Below are 7,624 nucleotides of genomic sequence, written 5' to 3'. Positions count from 1 at the left end.
CACTAAATCATACACGTTATGCTTCTGGTTGAGCTCCTCCATGTATCAATAAGGGAGTGGAGTGACTGCAGAATATTTATTTTATTGGAAAGAAACCATTTATTTCCTCAGTGTTTTAAAACCTGATTTTAGCCTGGTTCCCTAAGGGATCAAAGAAGAAAAACTCTAAACTCCTATGCCTGGTTACTTCCATGTTCCTCCTCCCTTCCTTCCCGTCTGGGCCACATTTGGAAAGGACCTGGTGTCTCTTAAGATGTGAAGCCTCTTTTGCCCATGTGGACATTAGTGGCCACACCGGAGCAGGAACAGGAGCAGGAGCAGGAGCAGGAGCAGGAGCAGGAGCAGGAGCGGGAGCAGGAGCTCGTCCTCACTGTGTGCACCGAGGAAAGGGAGCGGGGAGCAGCAGGGCTCTGCCAGCATTCACCCATCTCACCCAGGGCTCACTCAAGAGCAAACCTTCCACTGCAGCAACCTCCCCACTGGTCCCATCAGCTCTAGCCTGGTATCAATGACCCAGATGAAACAAACAAACAAACAAATTAACCAACATGAGGAGTAAGCCTGCGGGGAGCACAAAATCCATTGCTTTTGATAATAATTTTATACATATATATATAAACACACACACATCTGAGAAGTAGAGGAAGAGTTTAGGAACAATGTTGCATATCATAAAAAATTCGAATCAATTAATACACTGGGCATTATCAAGACACCAACTTGCTGAAGTGCCCTCATGAGAGTCAAGAAAAAAATATTACTTTTGCATTTACAGATCATCTCAGCGCACAATGTTCCCCTTATCCATTTCAAAGAACTCATAATTCAGCAAAGAGAGGAAACCTTGCACTTACTGCATACGAAATATTTTTGCAATGGCACGGTTGGCATATTGATTACATTACTACTTCTTAAATATTTTAACACAGTCTTTTGCTAATGGAGTATTTAATTAAAGAGAAATAAACATTAGTTTTTAATTTATGGGTAAGGAATGCCCTTACCAGTATGGGCTGCAGGATATGATCCTCACTGTCTTTGCAGATTTATCACTTGTACCAGACATGAAGGATATAAATAACATCAGCCTTAGACTAGTGGCACCCACTCAGTCTTCCACACTTCCTAATATTCTGCTGAAAAAACAGTGTTCTCTGAAATCCTAGTCCTGAATAGCAGGCAACTTCTTCTCAGCAGAAATTAAAAATCGTTGGGAGATGAGCAATGGGGGGCCAGTTGTAATTATTTAGCCATATAGACAACACAGTCTTTTTGGATGTTAATAAAGCCAACATGCTGCTTCCTGAGAATAGAAAATAATATTTAATAAGCAGCAGGTTTGCAAACATCCATTTCATTCCTGGTTTTTTAATTATTTTTTGCTTCCATTTCCTATAATCTGATGGATCCAAAGTGAAAAATTCAATTTGCAAATTCCACCCCCTTACCGAAAAGTGACATTCCAATCTGCATGGATGGGGAAAAGAAATATTCAAAGGCGTCGCTGCAGACAAATGGGCTCTTTGGAGACTTTGCTGCCAACACCTCCACTGAAATCAAATTAATAGTGGCCAACCAAACTTTTCTGCAGCCTGACATTAACTTCAGACCTCACCAAACCCAGAGGAGAGATCTCAGAGATCAGGGGTGCCTCCTCCTCAGCACAGGGTTTGGGGTGGAAGATGGAGCTGAGCTTTCAAGAGAAAAGGAGAGAGACTTCAAAAAACAACTTTGGGCAAGAGAGAAATTTGAGGATGGTCAGGCACAAAGGGATTATCTTGGCCACTAATGGTATTTGCATGGGAACAAAGAAAATTAACTCTATCCCCGCCGAAACCAGGACTCATACTTACACATGGTTTTCACAACGTGACACAGCTGACATCCACGTGGACAATGGAAAGGAGCCCTTCTGGGCTTCAGCCCTTCGCCCGTGGCTCAGATCCAGGCACCCACAGCTCCCTGCCCCTTGCCATCAAGGTGTCCCCACAGATCAGCATCCCTGCGCCAATGCTGAGCTGATCAGGCTGGGAAAGATTGGAGCTGGAGAAAACTGGGGTAAGTGAAGAGTTACATGGGGTCAAGCCAGAAATCTCCACCTAAAAGACACAGCTGTTTGCTCTGAGGTTGTTCACCAAAAGATGCCTCTCCGAGGCACCCTTAAGCTTTGAGCATGATATTTAACGGTGTCACCATAACATTTTGAGGGCTGCCACCTCTCCCATGATTCACACTATGACATTCCTACTTCCGCACTTTTTCACCCTACTGCCGGCAGCGTGGCCCAGGTGTCTGCAAATAATTTGGAGCTCTGTGCTTGCAATTAAAATTTTTCTTCCTCTTGTGCAGCACCTTGCAATTGTCAACATTGATTTTAAAAGCTTGCAGCGCAGCATTAACCAGGAGCTGCTCTTTCTAAGGGATTTCCGCTGGCTGTTTTTCTTCTCCTTCTCTTTATTTTTCTCCCCTCAAACAGACCTTTGGGAGAGAGCGCCTCAGCACAGAAATACTTTGTTTGGGTGCCAAATCCTCATCACAGCGGGGTGTAGCCAGGAGGCTCGCATCCCTCTGCCAGAAAACTCTTTGCTTTTCAGTAGCTCTCAACCCCAACATCCCTCTGGCAGCCAAAGGCAGGAAAGAGCAACCTTATTCCCACCCCAAAGCACTTATTTTTCCCCCTCCTCTGCAGGCTTCAACTCCACAAGATGCACCCCAGCTCACAGGCATTCCTCTGGTCCAGGTCTCTCCCCCACAGTGTCTTCACACAACTGGCCTCCAGTTTGCCGCTCTGGCTCCAAACATAGTTTTTAAAATCAAAAGGAAAGCCAAGGCACGGGGGGAGAATGAGCACCCCATCTCTCAGCCTGAACAAGGCATGCAGCACAGACATGCTGCCCGGTCCTCAGCGCTGTACCAGGGGACACGGCTCCCCCCATGCCTGCTGGCTCGCCAACCTCCTTTAGAACAGATTAGGTATCCAGAAACAGAAGAGACTTTTTATTTGCTACTTCTCTGGAGAGCTCTTGAGTTGCTCTCTGAGCAGCACTCATTTAAAAGCTGGCATGGCAGCCATTTGATTTCTTTTTAAGCAATCAGTGGTGGAGGCAATTTTAGAAAAGGAATGTAATTCTTATAAGAACAATTTCTGCCTGGGCAAATGCTGCTGTCAGCAGTGGCAGAAAGAAAACCAGGAAAAAACTTCTGCCTCCTGGGAGGGGGGGAACAGCAAAGGCTACCCCAGCGCGCTGTGCCCCATGGCTTGCGATCTCCCCAGGGCCGCAGCGGTGCCCGCAGGACAAGTGAGCTTCCCTGAGACATGGAGGTGGCATCTCATCCAGCAAACCCCACTGAATATCCCACCGGTCCTTCCCCTCTCAGAAAGCCAGCAGATTTTTTGCCTTTCTTGTCTGCCTGTCTTTCATTGCCATTTCTTTCCTGGTTTTTCTTTCCACAGCAAGGAAGCAAAACCTTCGCAGCAGCGCATCAGGTCAGAGGGTTTTACCCCTTGCACCATGGGCCATTTTCAATCATACTGATTGCTTGGATACCCCAGGGAATGGCTGAGTTGCGCCCCCCCCCCCCCCCCGGCTCCCTCCGAAGCATGTCGCTCAGGTTAATATGGTGCCTCTTCTGCTCTAGTAGCACTTTCTTTCATGCTTTGAGCCAAACACGCTGTCCCCTGTGTCACACCCCTCTCATTCATTTGCCATGTGCTGCTGGCTGAGAGTGCAGCAGAGCAGCTTGCTGGCGGAAAAGGCGTGGATGCAGCAAATAAACAGAGTTTTAGGTAATTAAATTCTTGGGGGGTTAAGGGGGAATATATATGGAGTTATTAATTTTACTCATTCTTTCACATTATTTTTAATGAATACCTATACATACGTTGAAACACAAGGAAAAGTAGAGAAAAGAAATGAAAACTGCAGGACGAGCTGGGTGTGGTATTCATGGCACAAGAAGGGACTGTGCCACGCGGCGCCGAGGAGAGAAGCAGTACTAACGGTAGCATGAGGCCCAGCAAGCCCCTCCACTGGGGTCCTGTCCCCCCCCCAAGCAATCCCCCGGCACAGCCACTGCCTGCAGAGCTGGAGCCAGCACTGCAGCTTGCTGAGAGTTTTTAATCAAGCGCTGCAGCTATTTTCTTCTAGAAACAATGCAAAGAGGTTTTTAATCAACTTATCCACCTGGAAAGGAGCAGGGCAGAGAAGAAAAATTGCCCCTGCAGAATAGACATTGATGCCCCAAGGGCATGGCCACAGGGACCAGCCAGACTGTCTTGCACTTGCCAGAGACTCACTCACTAAATAACCTAGTGCCATTTTTCTTTGTTTTCCTTATTTTCTGCTTTCATGACAAAAATCCCTAAAGGACAGGAGGCTCAGCTCTTCCAGAGCACACTGATGTGCAGCAGCCCCATCCTATTCCTTCCTTGGGTTCATTCCTATCCCTTCATCATTTGACAGCTTCTGGCTATTATTAACTTCAGCAGGTAAAAGAGGACAGATCCCCCTTCCCCCTGTTCAAAAGCCTGACTTCCAAAAATCTGTGTAATGAGCTGAGAAAATAAACCTCAACACGTAACATACAACTCTGATCTGGGCTATGCTGGAAGAGAGCTCTGCCAATGGCAGTGTTTCTCCTAATAAAGTTTTGTAATGATGCATTTGCAGCAAAAATATATCAGGCCCCAGGAAAGCACTAAAACTACTTAAATCACTGAGTCTCAAACATCCACATTTTCAAGGCTAATAGCTCTGAGAAATGGAGCATGCTGCACCGCAGAGCAGACAAAAATGCCCGACTCAAGGAGCCCAACAATGAAAACCAGTTTGCAATTTCCCTTTCCAAAGGGATTTGGAGGTTGCACTCAGCAGAAAAGCCAGGGAAAAAAAATCATTTTAAGACCCTTTCTTTCCCCATTGAAATGCATGGCTCTGGGGATCTGATGGCACCTGGATCCATCCAGCAGCAGCAGCAGTCACTTGGTGGCTTGTGAAGCCCATGGAGGCACAAGTCTGCCCAGTCTGCAGCGACCAACAGGCTCTGGACCCTGGTTTGGTGTGTTTTGGTTGTGGAGATCTGCCCCCCATCCCCAGGCCCCCACAGTTAGCAGATATACTCCTAAAACCACATTGGAGAATTGGAGTTTGCATAGCGTTTCCTCTCCCAGATGTCTTTGGGAAGAAGGAGCACTTTGGCAGGGAGATTGAGAGGGGCTTTGCCTCTGCTTAGTGCCCTCATTAAGCTTATCAGTGAGTCCAGGAAAGATCTGGTGTTTGCTTCAATCCTTCCCTTAGTGCTTGGGGGGGCAAGGGAATTGGCATCTCACGCCAAGTTTGCACCAGGTTCTGCCAAGCTCTACTAGTGGTGGAATTTTTAAAAAATACACTTGCTTCTATCTGCCACATTTTCTGCTGGCAAAATACGTAGCGGGGATGTGTAGCGCCAGCATGAATTGCATTTGCCAACTGAGCTTATTTTGCTTGCTAAAAAAGCTTTGAGACTGTGTTTGTGTCTTGCTACAGCGGCCAAATTTCTCAGCACAGACAAAGCTGAATTCCCAGCTCCCAGCTCTGCCAGGGCGCAGGAGGGGTCTGGCTCTGCAGACCCGGGGGCAGCCTGGGCAGCACTCCCACCCCTGCCTCTTGCACAGCTCCTCCATTCCCCAGCTCCCCTACTCGTGCCGATGGGGAGAACTGACCTCAGGTGGGTGGATTCGAGGGATGGTTTTTCACACTGCATATTTCATCTTGCAGTTTGTATCAGCTAAAGGCTGCCCTTCTTGCAGTTTTGAGAATTAAAATATTACCCAGCAAAACCCAGACATGACTCTCTGTTAATACAATTTAAAACACATTATCTTTTTAAGGAAGGCTTCAAAGTAAAGATGTATTCTAGTTATAGCAGCAAGGACAGTTTTAATCAATGTTGAACAGTGCAGTTTCTCCCCTAACCCTTGAATTAATGAGCATGAAATACCATCTACCTTATAACTACTCCCAAACACCTCAGTATGTTAAACAGCTTTTTGATTCTCTCCAGCTTTTTGAGTGTGCATGAAGCTTCAGCTGAATCCAATTTGTACCATCAGCAACTGGAGTTACTCTGCATTTGTCACTTGGCATTACATTTCTCTTAACCATAATGAGGTGACACTGAATTATAGAACTCTTTATACTGTTTTAATACCGTGACCATTCGGGTGTTATGAATCTGTAGGAATGTTAAGGCAGTTAAGCTATACATCTGCCCAGACGAAAAGGCAATAGGGTTTCCAAGGAATTTTTGACCAGGTAAATTTAATCACAGTTTAAACCAGAAATGTCTCACCTGCACCTCCCCTGCAGGCAGGCAGGAGGGTGTCTTCTGTGGGACTGGCTACAACTTCTCAAATAAATCTCACCTTTCAATGGGAGCAAGACAGGCATATGGAAAACAGCTTTTGTCCAGAGACACTCAGGTCTAGCAAAGCCAGGCTAAAGACACCTCCCTGACAAATTTAGGATCCAGTGGCTTGCTGAAGGTGTAGGGCAAAACCTTGCTAAACCCCGCGGATGGATGCCCTTGACCCCAACAGCAGCTGCATCTTCCCACCCGCCTCTTTCCAGCTTCTTCCACCCTTTGGGCTCGTAGCAGCCTCATGGTGCTCACCCCTGCTCAGGTCTTCCTGTGGCCCTCCTTTCCCTGGCACACATGAAGGGTCAGGCATTTGGCTTGGACCACACAGCCAAAGCATCCTATCTACCACAACAAATGCAAGATTCCTCCAGTCCAGGTACAGTCTGGGCTAACACGGTCTGCCCACAAAAGGGCTGTTGGCACATTCCTGTCCTCTCCTGTGCTGTCCTGCAGAGGCATGTACATGCAGTACACCAGGTCCACGTGAGCCAAAAAAATAAAAAGCCCTGTATTTTGACAGTTGGGAGATGTAGACCTGTTCCAGGGTACAGACAGAATGAAACAGTGGACAGGCACAAACCTCTGCGTGAACCTCTGGCCACAAGCACAGCATATGCTACACATCAAACACGCATGCAGATGAACAGGGCGATATTTAAACTTTGTGCCAAGAACGAAATCCATGCTTTCTTCTTACCTAGAGGAGAATGCAAAGATTCGTGATAAAGCATGAATGAAAAAACTACTAAATATTTTAATCAACTCAGTCATCATATGAAACAGAAGTAATTTTCCCCTCTCAGGGCCGCATGGATGGGCGCACACTTGCTGCCTGATGTAGCAGCGATCATCTATTTAGGCTGCTTTAGTTTAATAGCTAAAATTCAGCTCTTTGACTTCCTGTGCCTAGGAAAGAAATTGATACATATTTTTCAAACCTTGAAATAGAAAGAAGCTAGTAACAGCCACAAAGAGGAGAAAAGGGCATTCAGTGCAAAACACAGGTAATCCAGAAGAGGTTTAAGGGTGTTTCCCCTCATATTGCCCATTTCTTTCACTCATTTAAAAATCTCTCTTTTAAGATCTCCATGGTCCTTCCTAAATCTTTGTGTTGTCTGCATGCTGGTTATGTTATTCCCTATCCAGATCATTTGAGCAGTGTGGTACCTAGGGCAGGACCTCAAGGTCCTGGCTGCCAACCTTTGCCATGAAGAAAACCAGCTAT

This window comes from Egretta garzetta, unplaced genomic scaffold (assembly GCF_000687185.1).
Source record: "Egretta garzetta isolate BGI_Z169 unplaced genomic scaffold, ASM68718v1 scaffold404, whole genome shotgun sequence".
NCBI lineage: Eukaryota > Metazoa > Chordata > Aves > Pelecaniformes > Ardeidae > Egretta > Egretta garzetta.
The sequence above is the reverse complement of the archived record's forward strand: the minus strand, read 5'-3'. Positions refer to the sequence as shown.